Source organism: Rhinolophus sinicus, chromosome 5 (genome assembly GCF_057876585.1).
Source record: "Rhinolophus sinicus isolate RSI-liver-muscle chromosome 5, RSI-T2T, whole genome shotgun sequence".
In the NCBI taxonomy this organism is placed as follows: domain Eukaryota; kingdom Metazoa; phylum Chordata; class Mammalia; order Chiroptera; family Rhinolophidae; genus Rhinolophus; species Rhinolophus sinicus.
Window position 1 is genome coordinate 102,362,720 of NC_142505.1, and position 17,946 is coordinate 102,380,665.

A 17,946-nucleotide genomic window follows, 5' to 3' on the forward strand; every position below is an offset into this window, starting at 1 on the left:
TAATTTATATTTCATCCAACATGCAGTCTCACTTTAATCCCTCCTGTATACACTAACAGCTTGATGCCTGAGGGGCAAACAGTAATGTATAAAAACAAACAAGAAAAAAGGGGCAGCGCTTAGGCTGGGAGGGAAGAGTTTAAGAGTTTCAAAGTGATCTCCAGATCTGGCTTTGTTTTGTTTTGCTTTTGCTCCTGTCCTTTTCTCACCTTGACTTGTGATCGGCCAAAAACCATGGCTACATTAATGACCTGAAAGAAGGCACTGCAGTTACAGCAAGGCCGGCTGGAATGTAATTGACAGCGAAGGTTGTGAGCGGGTTGGCCAGATATTGGGATGGCCTTGCGGCTCCATCCCCAGACACGTGCATGGTTTGCGTGCTCCAATGGTTATTGTTTCCTTGGCTGGGAGAACTATGGGGACGAAACAGAGAAAGGGATGAATTCATATTGACCCTTCAGAAAGTTCTCACACTGTTTTTTAAACTTTAATAACTTAGATTTGAGGAAAGACAGACATAATCTGTAATCTTGCTGGTAACGGCCAGTGAATTTTCTGCATAGAGCTGAAAACAATTTTGTAAGCCATAGCATTCCATGTTGTTTTTCTTTCTTTTATTTTTCCTTTTTTTTTTTTTTTAGATCAGCATGGTCACTTTTAATAGGAAAGGTCCTTTTTTTATTGAGGTATAATTGACATGTAACATATTAGTTTCAGGCGTACAACATGATTCAATACTCAGTATATATTGTGAAAGGACCACAATATATCTAGTTAACAACTGTCACCGTACATAGTTGCAAAAAAAAAAAGTTCTTGTTGTGATGAGAACTTTTAAGTTCTACTCTCTTAGAGACTTTCAAATATGCAATACAGTATTATTAATTAGAGTCAGCGTGCTGTACATTACCTTCCCATGACTTAATTGTTTTATAACCGGGAGTTTGTACTTTTTGACCCCTTTCACCTATTTCTCCCATTCCCCATGCCCCACCTCTGGCAACAACCAGTCTGTTCCCTGTGTCTATGAGCTTGGTTTGGTGGTTGTGTCAGATTCCACATGTTAAGTGAGGTCAAACGGTATTTGTCTTTCTCTGCTGACTTATTTCACTTAATGCCCTCAATGTCCATCCATGTTGTCACAAATGGCAAGATGTCTGTCCTTTTTGTGGCCAAACAGTATTTTATGTCTTATCTAGAATATCTTTGTTGAATACGATCTTGACCATTAATATCTGTACACTGTTGTCACTGTAGTCACTCCAAACTTTAAAGTACTTTATTTTCTGACAATTATAGGTTATAATCTTAATCTCTAAGGCTTAAAGTATGAAAAGTCAATAGACTCTACATGCATATGTTATATATAATTGATATAGTTAGACATCTGCATGGATATAGTAACCCACTAATAAACAGCTTTGCTGGAAGGTTTCCAGGCTGAAAGCTGACTGGTCCACCAGGCTTGACTCGGGATATTTTCATAGTTGGCAGTGGTCTTCAAAGCTGGATAAGACTTTCTGTCTTTCCTTCTTATATTAATGAACTGCCATAGAGTGTGTTGGGCACTAGTCAGCCTATTTTTACATTAACAGACTGCTGTTTGAAAAATAGTTTTTGGACATTAAGTCTACATAGAGTAGACTAGATGAAGGAAGAGGAAGAGGAGGAGGAGAAAGGCAGGAGAAATGTAGTAGCAATTATAGAAAAAGAAGGCAGAGAAGGAAAGAAGAGGACACCATCACCAAGAACAACCAGTTTGTTAGGTGTACTTTATATATGCCCAATATTAGTGTTTCACATGCATTGTCTCTTTTAAGCCTGACAACAATCCAGTGAAATTGGGAGGAACCATTATTATCACCATTTTAACGATGTGATACTTAGATGTTATAGGGGCAAAGTAACTTGTAAGAGGTCCGGGGCTTCAGGGAGATGGTACATTATAAGCCACATTGGATGGAACTGTAATGGTTCCTACACACAGAATAAGGTGATGAGATGTCGTATGGGTGAGTAATCACAAACCTATACGTATTGCCCTAATTGTTACATTTCCAGGGCAAGAGCCATCAGAGGGTTGGTTCCTCACAAAGATTTTCCCCTCGGTGATAACAACACACAAGCCCCAGAAGCATATCTCCCATCTCCCAACTTTTGATGTAATCTGTTGGTTTTCCAGGAGATTTATTTTGAACCATTTGTTATAAAGTGTTCCCTTGGCAAGGATCTGGTAGAGAAGACCAACAAAGCCAAGCACATCACCTTCCTATTTACCTGAAGTAAGCTCTCCTAGAACTTGTGATCTGATCTGTAGAGTCCCGCAGCCGATTGTTTGACTGTTTAGCATTTCTCCAAGGATGAGGGTTTCTCAATGATGCTTTTAGAGGAGGAGGCAAGTTAGAGACAAAATTTGGGGAGTAGATAGGATTGCCAAAACCTTGAAGCCTATGAGGAAGAAAAAACAAGGGAGGACAATAGCTAGATGTTCTTTGATCAGTACATTCAAGGGCCCCGGGTTAGAGACGCAAGGCCCTTGAGATGGGGCTATTACCAGAAATCAGACACTAGTGCAGAAGTCAGCAGGTATTTGAAACTCCATTCATGGAACTGAACACATGTAACTCGAATGGGCAAGTGGTCTCATGTATGAAAACTTCAGCAATAATGAATAGAATTATTGAGCTTTATGTTTGTCTTTTAAGTATCATTCATTCAGCCTCCTATTAGCAAATATTTACTGAGTCCTTTGTGTATACCAAGGATTATGTTGGGTGCTGGGGAGATGATGATTCAAACATGTATCCTGCCCTTAAAGCTCACACAGTCTACAGGAGGAGGTAGGTACATAAACAGAAGGACAGTGCAGTGTGTACAATAATGGAAGTATAAAAGTTACAGTAATTGTACAGTGGAAGAGTGATTAACTCTCTCAGAATGGTCAGGAAACGTTCCACAGCTGAGGAGCTATTTGAACTGGGTTTTGAAGGACAAGTGAGAGTTTACCTAGTAGATAAGTCGGGGGGAAAAAATCAAAGATTATAGCATATTATTTGTTCCCATTCCCCACAAGTTTTTCACATAATCTTGGAAACTAGAACTGAACGAATTTATTTATTCAAAGGCTGAAATATTGTGAGTTTAATAGTATCATTTTTTTTACCCACCAGAAAAAGTGTAGGTATGGGAGCTCCTCTTTTAGGGACATGATACCACACAAGGATTCCCATTCCTATTTTCTTATATCAAGTAAGGATTGATTAACCACATCAGGGAGAGAGAACCACTGAAGGCCAGACATTTTGGAGGCTGATGATAATGTAGTCATCAATATCAGAAATGAAACGGAAATCTATGAACAGCTTCACCACTTCTACTCTCCTTAACAGAGACTTCCGGGTGTGATGGAAGGATTTCATAACTCTGGGACAGGATGAGCAGACATTTATCTGCCACCCCTAGAGACTCTAAGCCAAGTCCAATGTGTTTCTCTGGACCAGTGAGGAAAAAACCCTGCCTCTCTGCCTTGCTTTTCGATGTTCCCATATGTCTTTGTGAGACATGTTAGATCTTCTCAGGACTGTGATTTTCTTGCGTTTTTGTTTTGTTTTGTTTTCCTGTGGCGAGTAGAATTAGAAGTGCTGATTGAGGAGGCATGGCCAGAAAAATAGGACTGTACGAATTAGGAATTTAACACAAGGCACAACATATAAGGAAAAATTCTGTATCACTGTTAATCCTATGAATAATGCAGATTCATTTCTCCTACCGAAAGCACTCAATTCATGTATAAACCATAATGTAATCTAAGCAAAACCAAATATTGGGCAAAAGAAATAATTGCAAGAAGTCTGCACTGTCTTTTGTAACATAGTATGTAACAAAATCACTCTGCCCACCATCTTTCTCTCATCCAGCTCACAGAAGGTCTGAGAACAAAGTCCCTGTGTGATTCTTGGTTGATATCACCTGTCTATCCCTTCCTCTCCTGAGAGCAACAAGGTCAGGAATCTTCCTAGCCAGCTGCTTCTTTGGGAGGTTCTGAAGTCAGCATCTCTTGTCTAAAACAGTAGAAAGTAGCTCAGTGACAGAACCTCCCTTTTTTTCCTTTATGCATTTTGCTGAAGCAAGCTTCTCTCTCTGAATCTATCTCGGCAGCAGGTCAATAAAGAGAATCCCTAAGTGGGACAAAACTTCCCTCTGAGTTTACTTTTGCCCTGAAATACCAGAAGCCCTAATTTTAACCATCAAGATCCCCAAGCTACAAACAAGTTTTCAACTTGCCTTTTAAAATGGGCATCTATTATTCATCCAGGAAACATCTCTGAGAACCTACCATGTGCCAGGCACCAAAGATTCAGCAATGAACAAGAAAAATCCTTGCCTGTACAGAGATTTCAGGCTGAATGCACAGAGACTCTGAACAAATGACTAGACATGTGCCCCTACGGTGACAAATGGAGTAAGTGCCATGCGAGGCATAGAGAAACCAGACCCATGAGAAATTGGCATTTAAGTGGAGCCCTGAGGATGAGTAGGTGTTAATTAGACTTAAAGTATGTTCTAGGTGGCAAAAAAAAAAAAATGACCCGCTGGGGAAAGAAATACTAAGATGCCAGGAAGAGAAGGCAAGCTAAAAAGGCAAGCAAGGGCAGGATGGAGCAAGGCTGGGACTGGGTTAAAAGTTTTTGGACTCTGCTCCAAGAACAGTGAAAAGTCATTGACGCATTTTAAACAGGAGAATAAAATAATAACATATTGTTGATTTGCTTTTAATTATGCTAGCTGCCGGGTAGTGAGTTGACGGGGAGTAGGGTGGAAGGCGTAGCAAGACTAAATGTCCAGTTTAGAGAATATTATAATGACTAAGATAAAAGGTGTTCCTTCTACTGGGATCTCTTTTGCTACAGTATCCATAGCTGTTTGGCTGTCCCCTACCAATGTGGCAAGAAGGGGAACACTCACACACGGGAGGTAGATTTTGAAGGTAGAATCAGTAGGAATTAATGATTGCTAAGGATGCAGAGCTGTGGGCTGGGTAGGCGTAAGCACGAAGCCCATTTTTTTGACTTAGGAGGCTGGATGGATAGTGCTGTCGTTTAGAAAACAAAAGTTCCATTTTAGAAATAGTACAGAAGTAAGGGTGGCTGTTATTTGCCGTGCTTATTTTGATTCAGAAATAATACTTGTGACGCAGAAATTCCTGCATTTACAAATAATAGCATGTTTACTGCCTCTGAAGCTCTCAGCAATTGATTTTTCTCTTGGAAAAAAAAAAAAAAGAGCTCCAGAAATGTTGTTCAATGTTAAGTTCTTCTACATGATCCTACAGGTCTGTGAATAGCAACATTTCTTTATCAAATTCTTTTTGCTTGACCCTTAGTTTTACATACCTGATCCTGTTTAATTCCTCTAGCCCTTCTGTTAGGTATTTGTTACTATCTCTATTTTAAGTAAACGTAAACAGGCTTAGGAAGGTTACATTACCTACCCATCTCCGACTAAGTTAAGTGGCAGAGCGGGGCCTTAAACCTGGCTCTCCCGGACTCCAAACCTGATGCCATGTTCCTAACCACAACATGACAGTGCCTTTGGGGAGGGGGCAACTATACTTATCCTGATGGCAAACAAATTAATTTGCCCAGGCCGTAGAAATGGTGGAGTTGATGCATTGTAAGTGACGTAAGGCAAGACCTCACCTGGGGGATGAATGCCAGCCCCTTCCTGGATATAGACTTAGCTACTAACAAAATCATAAGCGAGGCAAGCCGGAAGGGGCCCCCCTCTGCAACTCTGAGGGATTAGGGGCCTCCCGGGCTGGGACATCTGAGACCTCGCTGCTCCGTGGTAGTGGCAGCACAGAATACCTGTGAGTTGATTTACAGAGGTTTACTTCTGCACATACTATAAACCGGGAGAGCAAATTGTCACTCCAGAAACAAGCAACACTCCTACCTTTTTAGCTCCATGATTTATATGGTAGTTTTTCTTCCACACGGGGCTTTTCCAGACTGGTAGGTGAAGGCCACTGGTGGCTGGCCGACTTTGGTCGTGTTTGGAGTGTCATTGTTCTTCCTGTTCGAAGGAAGTCGTGAAAAGTGCTCCGACAAAGAACTCAGCACATTGGACTTGAGGAGCGGTACCTAAAGAATCTGATCTGGTGTCAGCGTTCCCAAAAACACACATTGTGTCTTCGAGGTGAAGTGACGTTAGCCTCGTCTGGACGCCTTGCTGGTTATGCATATTTGGGAATCCAGACGCAGGACCTTTTACGAAAGAAGGGTTTCGCGGAGAAGCAACAAGATTGTTGCAACAGCCTCCCTATACTGAACTTGAAGATGCCTCTAAACTTGTTCTCAGATTGATTTTTCTGCCTAAGGATTAATTTCCTGACAGAATCACTGATAAGCTTGATCTGGAGAATATTAAACCAAGGTAACCTGTTTCCATTTTTTTTTTCTCTTTTATGCTTTCGAGTGAGGTTTAAAACTAGAACTCGTTCTGAGTGAACCAAATGCGTTCAGGCACTTTTCAAATCAATAGGCAGCTTGGGTTCTCCATATTGCAAAACATGATGCCCCCTCTAAATTCTCATCAGAGGCAACATGGAAATTAATGAGACCTTTAGGTTAGACTTTCAAGCTCAGCCTTATTTTATAGCTTTGCCTTGCCTTTTCGACACCGTGATCCCGCCTGGCCACCAGCAGCATTTCACGTTGCAATGCACTTTAATTTTGTAGTTTTCTTAGTCTTCCTTGGAAACTGGCAGCTTATTAATCTCAATAACTGAGCTGCTCAATAGGCAAGCTCTCCAATGAGAAACCAGACTTTTTTTCCCTCCCTGGCAGATGGAAACAAGGAGTTGGTTGTTGGATAGAGGCGAGGGGTGGGGTGGTAGAGAAAAAAGCCAGTTAGGAGGGGCACCCCATACCCCACATCCCTTTCTGACAATTGGCAGGAAAAGAAAGCGAACCGAGTCTAATCCACTGCACTGCAATTTATGGCTTGTGGTGTTAAACACACTCAAACCCATTAGTAAGAAAATAAATAAAGTGTTGTGGCACGTGTGCAAATTACAAGGTGCATTAAGAAAGAAACAAGCATCGCATCTTATTTAAGACCTCTCCACCCTGCTCTCAGTGTGGTTTGCGAACGTAGAAGCATCCTTGAAGGTGCAGGTACCCAAGGAGAGGCTATCCTTTTGAAATTTGGCTCCCGCTGTACAATTAAAACCCTCTTAAGTCTATTAAAGCTTTGGGGACCTGAACTTCTTACTTGCGAGTTAACACAGCTATGCCTGTAGGTAAAAAGAACTTAAAAAAAAAAAAAGAAGAAAAAAGAAAAAAGCTGTCCCTCTGCAGCCTGGACCTTGGGGACCCAATTAAGGATTGAGGCCATCTCGTGGCCATGCCTTGTAAGCGCAAGATTGCCCCGAGTCTATAAACGGGGAAGACTCTTGAGTTAAATTCACAGTTGAAAAAAGCCAAATATTTCCATCTCTGTCTGAGTTCTTTCACCCATTCAGCTAATACCAACTGTCATTCCCTTGGGGCGTTTCCTGAAGCCTTCCCAGAGGATATTTTATCTGGCTCAGACAGGGAGAGACTTGATGAAGCTCAGGGCTTTTTCTAATTCTGGCTCCCCAGTGATCCTTTTCTTTTCACAGAAGCCAGATAAGGCCTCCTGGTTCTCCCAGGCAGGGGATGCAGGCGCTGCAACTTCTCTGAAGTTTCCTTTGATTTATTAGTCTCGGCCTCGCCTGCCTTTGTGAGTTGGGACCTTGTGTCCCCAGAATTGCAATCCGTCACGAGGCACTCAGCCAGTTCTCTCAGCTGGGGCTGCATCTTTTGGATGACAGGGGAGTGTTCCAGAAACTTTGTCTCCGATAGCTCTTCTCCCTTCAAAACCCACCAAAGAATTCGGACTATTCTGTGAGTCTCGTTGGCAAATATCCATCTTTAGAGGTCATGACAACTCTAACCACAAAAGATTACTCTCAAAATTGTGCGTTTTTAAATCCCCGATAGAATCATTTCTTGCTCAGAATAACTGTTTGATGAATCGGCAAATGCCCTTAATTTCTGTCATCAGTGTTTTAACTGTGCACGCCTTCTATTTCAAAAGACAATGAATAACACTTCTCTTTGTTTGTTAGATTACATTGAAATGGTATTTCGGTTTGTCAAAGCTTCAATTGCGTATGAGCACCCATAAGTCCATTTCTCAACAATTAGCCTGTAAAGATATTGCACACCAACCATACGATGATCAAAAGCTTATTTTAAAAAAACTATTTGAACCTGCACTGAGAGAAGGTCCGAAATGTTGCTCTTTTTGCATTGCTGTGCTTAAATAAGAATTTAAAATGGAAAGCTTCATCTTAGTGACTTTTTAATGTCTTATGAACCAGATCATCTTACTGTACTTGAGAACACGGGTAAGAGGCATAAGGTGATAGTAGGTCCATTTAAGCATTTGACGGGATTCTGGAGGAATCTACCCCACCCTTGCCAATTCCATAGAATAAGAGAATAAATAAAGCCATCTGGGAGTGGGACCGTGATGCATACACATGGTTTTGTCGGTGTCATGTACTCTGTCTGCTTTCTTTGTGTGTTAGTCTCCTGCAGCCACGTGCCGAAGGCCTTCTAAACCTCAGAACCCACGTGAGGGGAAGTCGTGGCCACATCAAAAATCTTTTTACTTCCAGGAAACAACTGAACACTTAGGTTCTGTTTTGAGTCGTCATTGGCTCCTCAATGCCTGCTTTGTGCCAAGTATTGTATTAGGCACTTGACATGTGTTATGTGATCTGATCTATCCATGTGGGATAGATACCATCGTCCCTTTGGGCATGTCAGGAAGGTGAAACTTGGGAAGATGAAGGGTCTGGGACAGAATCAGGATTCTGGCAGAACTGCATTCAAGGAGTTAAACTCAGGCATTAGGAGTCTATCCCTCAGACTTGCTTTTTTCTGTCTCCCGTCATCCTTCTTAAGCAGGCCTCCTTATGTGAGATCTTCCTGGAAACTACAGGCTATTTTCTCATAGCTTAGAAACTTAACAGGAAAAGGATTTCTTCTTCCTGACCCTTCAACAACTCTCCTTTTATTGAGTTTCACTGAGCCCAAGTAGAGTCGCCTGCCCCCGTGGGACCCAATCCCTGAGGCCTGGATTGCCGCCCATGCTGCTTGGCTAGACCTGGGTCAAGTGCCCACATAGAGCCTGATGGGGGGGGGGGGGCGGGGAGAAGGGTGTTAATGCCATAACCAAACACCATGGTATTAGGAAACCATTAAAAGGGAAAGAAAGAAAGAAATAAAAAGACACAGGCCAAGTTCAATGCTAGTTTTACCCCAGCCGACCTGTGTTTTCTTATTGCCTAATTATAGTGATTTTCTCCTCTAGACACATACGTTGGGGGGAAGGGCTGGGGGAATTTCAGGGCATTGCCTGGGCACAGAAGGGGGTTTACAGCTGATTCCATTATAAAGCAGGAGGAATAAGTTCCGGTAACTACTTCCCATCCCCTTCTGATGCATCACCTTCTCTGGTTCATTTCTCATTCATCCCACAACTTTACCTTGGAGTTCACTGTGGCCACTTAATGCATTTTAACTTTTATTAGTCTCCTGATGTCTCTCTTAAACTCCATCTTCTTCCTGCAAAAGTGCTTGAATCCCACATTTTCTAATTAAAACATGCTCATTTATTGTCCTACTAACCAGTGCTCTTTACGAGGGCTCATGATGAGAGAGTTAACTCCAAACAAACGCAAAGTACTTCCCATCTCCAGGAAACGGCTGGAGACGCCGGTTCACCTTTCTGAAGTTGAAGTACTTTGGAGAATTTTTGGTTTTGCTTTCCAAAAGGAAACCATGAATGGGACACATTTAACTCTGTGCTCCAAGCTGCTGTTCTCAGCAATGCATTTTATCCTCTTTGTGGTGAAAAATCGCAGATGGGACATTTGGCAGGGCCAGTCCCCTCCATAATGGACTATTATATAGATACCGTCAGAAGCGTTCTACATCTAATTAGGCGAGACATTTTATCTGAAAACGCGACTTGTCCTAATGTCAGTAATTATGCCCGTTGCTATTTACACTCCTGTGAATTCGTTTGCTCTTTAGAAGTAGTGAGGCTCAGTGAAGTAGGGGGAAAGGAATCACAGATGCACTTAAAACCCACCTAAAATTGCAGTCTGGTAGTGATGGTGGCACTGGCCTGGGTGTGAGAACAAGGTAGGAAGGGCATATTCAGTATGTGTCCGGGTGTGCTGTGTTTTCTGAGAGGTCCCCATCACTGGCCTTCTCTGGAACTAGGGAAGCAATGTTACGATGGGGACCTCCTCATATCCTGCCTATAATGTGCATCTTCAGATTCACAGTCCCACTCAGTTGGGGGGAACGGGCGAGTGTAGGATTCTCTCTAGAGCTAAAGCTGAGGGCTATTTCAGGGAGGGAGGGAAGAAGGGGAAAGGGGATGGGGGGGAGAGAGAGGGAGAGGGAGAGAGAGAGGGAGGGAGGGAGGGAGGGAGGGAGGGAGGGAGGGAGGGAGGGGGAGAGAGAGGAGATTCTTGTGGTGAGGAATACAGAAACAGTTTATACTGTCTTTTGGGAAGCTGGTCCTTGACTCTGGTCACTGTATCAGAAGGCAGAACATGAGAGAGAATCAAAGTCAACAGGATTTAGGTTGACCTGATCTTTTAAGAGAAGAGAGAGTCATTTGGCGGCACAGATGCAGAATTTTCAAACTTGAACCCATGTTAAGGTCACCTAGTGTAGCCCAATGTCTGTGTTACACATGAGAGCGAGGGCCACGTGACTCGTCCAGGCTGGCTCTGAATGTCCGAGTGGGGCAGTAACTCGGGCCTCTGGCTCATGCCTTCCTCACTTCGCCTCACTATTTTCTGTGTGGTGGGGGTTTCGATGCCTATCTATCCAGCACAGAAACTATCTCCATTTCCTTCTGCAAAGGAATGGTCAAGAATTTAAGATGCAACGTTAGAACACATATTGCAACAGATTTGATCTTTCCAGTTATTTTATTATAAATGTGTGCATTCTCTTGGTAAAAATATTCAACAATTAGAAAGATAAAAAGTGCAAAGTAATAGTCCCTGCCCCTCTATTCCTTTTTTCAGGGAAATCTCACTTGAAGGCTTATTATTTTAGGCTCCCAGAAATTATTATGAATGTCTGAGCATATATTATTTTTAGTTTAACATAAATGCAATCATATTATACATTACATTTGGCAACTTCCTTTTTTAATTTCATAAGATATTGTGGAAATCATTTCAGGTAATTTCTTGTAGACTTACCTCATTCTTTTTTAAAATCTATATAATATTCCATAATGTCATCGTTTATATCTCTTCTTGATGGACATTTAGATTGCTTTCAGGTTTTTGCTGTAACAAAACTGTAATGAAGAATCTTATGTATTTATCTTTCTTTGCATACTTACATGATTATATTTAAAAGTTAAATTCCTGGAAGTAAAATTGCTAGATCAAAGGGTATATATAATGCACATTTTGAATTTTGATTGATTATGTCCATCTCAACTCAAATGTTACAATCTCTCTTTATTCCTTCTTCTTTCATCTCCTGAATTTCTTTTATGGGTTTAAAATAAGAGCCCTGAAGTTAATGGTGTTGGATTTTAAACAAGAATTGAAAGGATTTTCTTTTTCAAGGATTAATGTACTAAATAATACTCAAATACTCTAGAAACTCAACTCCCCTTCTTATGTGCCAGGCATAGTATGAGATAGCGGTACAGCTGTGGGGCGATCTGACTCGCTCACTCCCCTTGCTTCCAGCTGTAGGACCCTTCCTCTGTATTCCCAAACCATGCCCCAGTGTGGCCTGCGTGATTGAAGACACCGAACCTGTGCTGCCTTCTGTTTTCTCATTTATAACTTGGCAATTTTAAATTTGACTCTTCTCTCCATCTACCTTGCCATTAATCTACCTAACGGGGATATTATAAGAATGTCTAAGACGACTTAGTCAAGTTTCTGAGTCCCCAAGAGAAATGCCTAGTACAGCAGTATCGTTGTTCTAACTATTACAGGAGAGCATTATGATCAAGAGCTCGAAAATCTGGCAAGGAAGACAGCCTCTTTTGTGAAATAAGTACGTGAGGCCTCTGTCAATAAGGGGCCCTCTGGCCAAACTTATATAGTTTCTTTATCTGAAACTCCAATTTTATGCTCAATAAAGATTTTTGTATTTCCCACTTCCCATTGGTAATCCCATTACCAGCTGTGTTCGTAGGATTTAGCTTAATTCAGCCAGTATTTATGGAGGTCCTATTAGGGGCTGAGGGTAAAGGATGAAAAAGATATGGCCCTTGTCCTCTGGGAATTACAGTCCAGTGGGAGAAAGATAGCTGAGCCGATGATTTGTATTAGTATAAAACGTAAGATGGATGTAAACTCAGGGAACACGGAGTGGTGAGGGACACCCACCTCTACCTGGTCAGGGAAGTCCAGCAGGTAGGAATGTTATCTGGGTCCCACTTTGATAGAAAAGCGAGAGTTACCCCATCAAAAGGGCATTTCAGGCAGAGACATAAGAATAAAAAATGGCCAGAAAGCAATAGCGCAGAAGCATCCTGAATCCACTGAGCCAGGACTCGGGAGACAATGCTAGAGTAGTCTCATGGCCCAGGTCAGGGTCACCTTCCAGGCCCAGTCAAGCACCTTATGGTTGGTCCTGTGTGGTTTGGGGAGCCTGCGAAGAGATTTACGCAAAGGTGAGTTATGGTCACATTTGCAGGGAGCAGGAGGAGAGACCTTGATGGACAAGAACTGAAAGTTCACTGCAGTTCACCAAAGGATCCCATATTGAAGAAAGGAAGGGAGGAAGGAGGGAGGGAGGAAGGTGGGGAGAGAGGAAGGATGGAAAGAAAAAAGGAAGTGGGGGGAAGTAAAAGGAAAGAGATCCGTACTCAAAGCACACAATCTGTGGGATTCATTGATTGCTCTCTCCATCCCAGTACAAGCCAACATTTGTTGAGGGTCGACCCAATGTCAAGAATGTGCTGAATCTCTCACTTAATCCACATAATGTCCCTACGAAATGTTTTCAGTCATTTTCACCACTTTCCATATGACGAAGCAGATTCACCAATATCAAGTCCTATTTGCCCAAGGCTACCCAGGTGACAGGTGGGGCAAGCAGGCTCTAAACCCTACGTAGGAGTACTGCCAACAGTTTACCCGTTAACCACTGCCCTCCGGCCTCTTAGAACAAGTAGGTGCTGTCCCAGCGTGACCCTAACCCTGACCTTCCTCCTTCCTGGCGCCTGGCCTCTCCTTCCCCTACTCTGCCTCTCTCCCCACTGCCCTCACAGAAATGCCCACCTTGCTTGGATTTTCCCGTAACCACTGAACCTCTTGTCACACAAAACCTGAGAGCCAGAAAGCGAGTCCAGTTCAAGTCCACGCCTCTGAGATGTCTGCAAAGGCAGCCTCCCCCCAACCACACTCGCCTTCAGGTTTTGTTTAATTCTGCCACTTGCAAAGAAAATGCCTGAAGGTGGGCACCTGCCTTTTAGTCTAACACGCCACCTCCCTGTCAGGGAGCTTTCAATTCACCATGCCTCCGTGTGTCCAACTGCATCTTCGTCAGACTTCCAAGATGGCAGTGACAAGCTTTTTGGGTACTTAAGGCAAACGTGCATGACAGTTTTCCTTGACACTTGAATTTTTAAAAAGCATTGCCCGGGGGCCCTAGGAAACCCAGCATTTAAGAAACCAGGAGCCTTTCAAGGAAGCCAGGCTTTCCAAGTCTGCTTCCCTGGGACTTGTTTTGTGACAGGGAAGCTGCCACGGGATCTGCTTGAGAGTACATTAAGTGCCATGGCAGTATCTACGTGCTGATGCTAAATGACAGTTGCCTTTTTGAATGGCATTTTTTGGCGACTGAATGTATGGATCTATTTTGTGCCTCATCAGTGGCTATGTGGCTGGCCTACAAACACGCTGAACTGGAACACTTCTGCAAAGCATTAATTTCTGAGTGTCCAACAGATATATGTAGGCAGGCAGACACGTCACCGGGGTTGCTATAAAGCTTAATTAACATCCCTGAAGAGCTCTTATGTCATTTCGTGAAGAGTGCTAAGTAAGAAGAAAATATTGTGCCTGTGGATATTATACATGTAAAGAAATGGGGGTAAATACACGGATAGGTCTTCTTATATTTGCTTATGCCTCTGAGGGTCTGGTGTAAATTCAAATGAGAAAATAAATTGTATTAAAAAATAACCATCTTTTATTTGAGGTTTAAAGAAAAAGAACAGAGCCCCAGACTTAAATGCTAGAAATCTCTACAGACTATTGATGTGGAAAAAGCAAATCTAATACACACAAAAAAACAGTTTTATTGTTTTTTGGGTTTGGTTTTTTTTTTGCTTTTTTTTTTTTTTCTTTTCTCCACCAGTCCTACATCTAAGATTGCTTTGAAGACTCAAGAATTCAAATAAATCAGTTTTTGTTTTCCTATGTAGGTCTTGAAGAAATCCCATAAAATACATAAACTGTCCTTTTTAATTTTTATAGCAGAGATATACCTTCCTTCTTCTCTTCTTTCTCTCCTTTCTTCCTTCCTTCCTTCCTTCCTTCCTTCCTTCCTTCCTTCCTTCCTTCCTTCCTTCCTTCCTTCCTTCCTTCCTCCATCCAGTGTCTAGGTCTTGAAAACCTTCAACGCTCTAGGCACTACTCAAAAATCTAACCACTATTAGGGTTTTTCTTGCTCACTTGTTTGTTTTTCATTTCTTTCAGGCTTTAATATTCTCATTCAGAAATAGAAGGAACTAAATTAGAACTTCTCAAAGGTGCTTCCCATTGAACACCAGTTTTAAGACTAGGATGGCAGGTGGGTTAAAATAGACATAGTCAGATAAGTTAGGAGAATGATAAATATTGTATAGAGCACTGAAATATATAGGACATTTGATGTATTAAAAGCAATCTCCTTAATTTTGTTCACTCCAGTATCTTCCTAATGTTGTGGACCACTTTCTTTACCAAAAGCTAGGTAAATGCAAATATACTTGGTGAGCCAAAGAGCATGCTTTGAGAGCTGATGTTTCAGATTCTCTCTGATGTCATGACAGAAGTAGGAAGCCCAGAATTTCCTCAGACCCTTTCTAGGGAAGGATTTTGTGATTTTGCTTTCTAAAATAAAACCTAATTTCTCTCTTGGCCTAAACTGTTGAAATTCGTCACACCCAGTCTCATTTATCAGGTTCTGCAATATTTGGACCTGGCGAGTAAATGCTCAGAATATGCACTAACAATAAAACGGTTTTTATTTTTAAAAAACGTCATGATAGCTAGCTTTCCTAGACTATAAACCCTAGAAGCCTCTTGCTAAAACCTCTTCCCCGAGATAAGATACTGTTGACCTGGGCGTGTTAAAACAGTTTATAAGATACGAAGTGTTGTTCCTCTTTCTATGACTACTGCTACCTGACTCCTTGGTGATGGTTCTGTTCTAGCGATTCATTTACAATTTTCACAAACAAGCTCATGACATGGGTAGGATGCAAGGAGACTGACAAAATGTTTAGAGCCAACCAGTTTGACCTTGCTGAGGAATTCAGGGTTAATCATTTCCTACCTGTAGAAAACAGCTAAAGCTTCCTCTAAAAGTTTAACGTAGGATTACCTTACGACCCAATAATCCCTCTCTTAAGTATATCTCCAAAAGAATAAAAAACAGGTATTTGTACTTGTACACAAATGTCTAGAGCAGCACAATGCACGATAGCCAAAGGGTCCATGCAACCCAAATGTCCCATCAGTGGATGAATAGATAAACAAAATGCGTACATGTATACAATGGAATAGTATTCAGCCTTAAAAAGGAATGAAATACTAATGAATGCTAAAGCAGAGACGAACTTGAAAACATGTTAAGTGAAAGAAGACACACACAAAAGGTCCCATATGGAGTGATTCCATATGAAATACTCCGAAGAGGGAAATCCAGAGGCAGAAATCTGACTCGTGGTTACCAGGAGCTGCAGGTAGGAGGAAGGTGCGAGTTACTGCTTCGTGGTCACAGAGCTTTCTCTTGGGGTGATGAAAATGTTTTGGCACAAAATAGAGGTGGTGCTTGTACAACCTCGTGAAGGCACTAAATGCCACTGAATTGTACTTTAAAATAGTTAATTTTATGTTATGTGAATCTCACCCCAAGAAGAAAAATTTAATTAATTAAAAGAAAACAGCTAGAGGATCACTGTGTTCCCCTCAGTATGAAACATCTCCTCAAAGGAAAATCAAGAGAGTTAGGCTGGAGAAAAGATGCTAGGAAAAAAAAAATGTCTGTTCCCAAAACAGGCTTTGAAATGGTTAACTTTTAAATGGACTACCAAAAATACCAGTATGTGTGATTTGATTAATACTGGTGAATGCAATATGTTAACATCTGGGAAACTGTCAACATGGCCCCGTTCTACATCATGGTAAATGCAGCTCTTCAGACTTGCCTGAAGTCGCTGAGGCACCAAAGATAAGGGAATGAAGAACGGTGTATGAGGCAGAACTCCTTTGTTACAGAGGTGGGGGAGGAAGAGAGAGATCAAGGGATTCTTCCCTGGGTGGAGGAGGGTAAGCATAGGATTTTTCAGAGATGAAAACCATTCTCATCATTTTCTTTTCAAAGTGATTTGGAAGAGAAAATGCACCATGAAATCTTCATGTTTGCAGAGATACCAAACCCATGAAGATAAACTGCTCTGTAGGTGGGCAGAGAAGTGACAGATAAGGAGCAAGTACATTTACCCAAAATTCTTCCAGACTTATAGGAAGATTATCTCTGAACTCCTGGTTACAAACCAGGAACTGGCCCTGAGATGAGTGTAAACTAACACGTGAATATATACATCCATTGGGTTGCTGTGGAAAGAGGGGGAGGGAGGGCTGCAAAATGCTCAGCATCACTAAGTAGCATCTTACAAATGGAACAAAATGGCATTATCCCACTATTTTCCAAAGCCATGTGTATTCTTAGTGGGTATAATCAATGTGGTTGTGGCTAACATACCTCCAGAATAACAGGAAAGTTGAGAATTCCAACTTAAAAGATCAAAAAAAAAAAAAATGGGAAGGCTCTCAGGAAACATGCTAAAAGCCTCAGAATAGAAAGACGAAGGTTTCTCAAAGGATTTAAACGAACCACGTGTAGACATAATGAGAACAAGGTTTTTGTTTACCAAAATCTTGAAAATCTAGTGACAGGGCGTCCCTTGAAGAGGACACCATAGGGTGAATTAATAGAAGTGTTGCATCTCAGAGCAGACAGAAGCCTTTGCATTCATCACTTCCTACAGGCAATATAAAATACACTATTCGAGATCTAGATTGGTTCATGTTTTATTCAGTTACTGAAAATTGATAGAGCACCAAACGTGCCCTCATTCAGGGGCTGGGGATAGAGTGGTGAGGAAGGCCCTCGAGGAAAGTACATGCCACTGGGCGAAGCAGACAATGAGCAAGGGAATGAATGAGGTAGCGACTCAAAGGGATGAGTGTTGGCCGAATGAGAGGGCAGGGTCACCACCATGACCCTACCTACCCCAACAACCAGTCATTGGGGGTGGGTGGGGCCCCAGGCTGCAACCTTGGGCCAGGTAGGGTGATAACATGACAGGGTGGGAAGGATTAATTAAGGAAGCGTTTCTGAGAAAGTGACCTTTGAGGGGAGACCTGAAAGACCTGAGAACGAGGAACCATGCAGAGATTGGAGTTAAGAACTTTCAGACTTGGGGAGAAGCCTGGCCTCTTCATGGACAGCAGAAAGTATCGTGGACACCCCAGGAGCAGAGTGAGTGGAGGCTGGGAAGAGAGGAGGCAGACCGAGAGGGGCTTTGTGGATCCTGGTGACGAGCTGGATTGCTTCCAAGTGTGGAGGAATTGGG

The 17,946-nt window shown here is 42.1% G+C and overlaps 1 protein-coding gene across 10 annotated transcripts in view; it reads left to right on the plus strand.

Moving 5' to 3' along the window:
* The window catches only part of TENM2 (teneurin transmembrane protein 2), a 1,142,683-nt gene that overhangs the window by 871,828 nt on the left and 252,909 nt on the right, over nucleotides 1–17,946 (plus strand). The gene's annotated exons all lie outside the window — the stretch shown is intronic.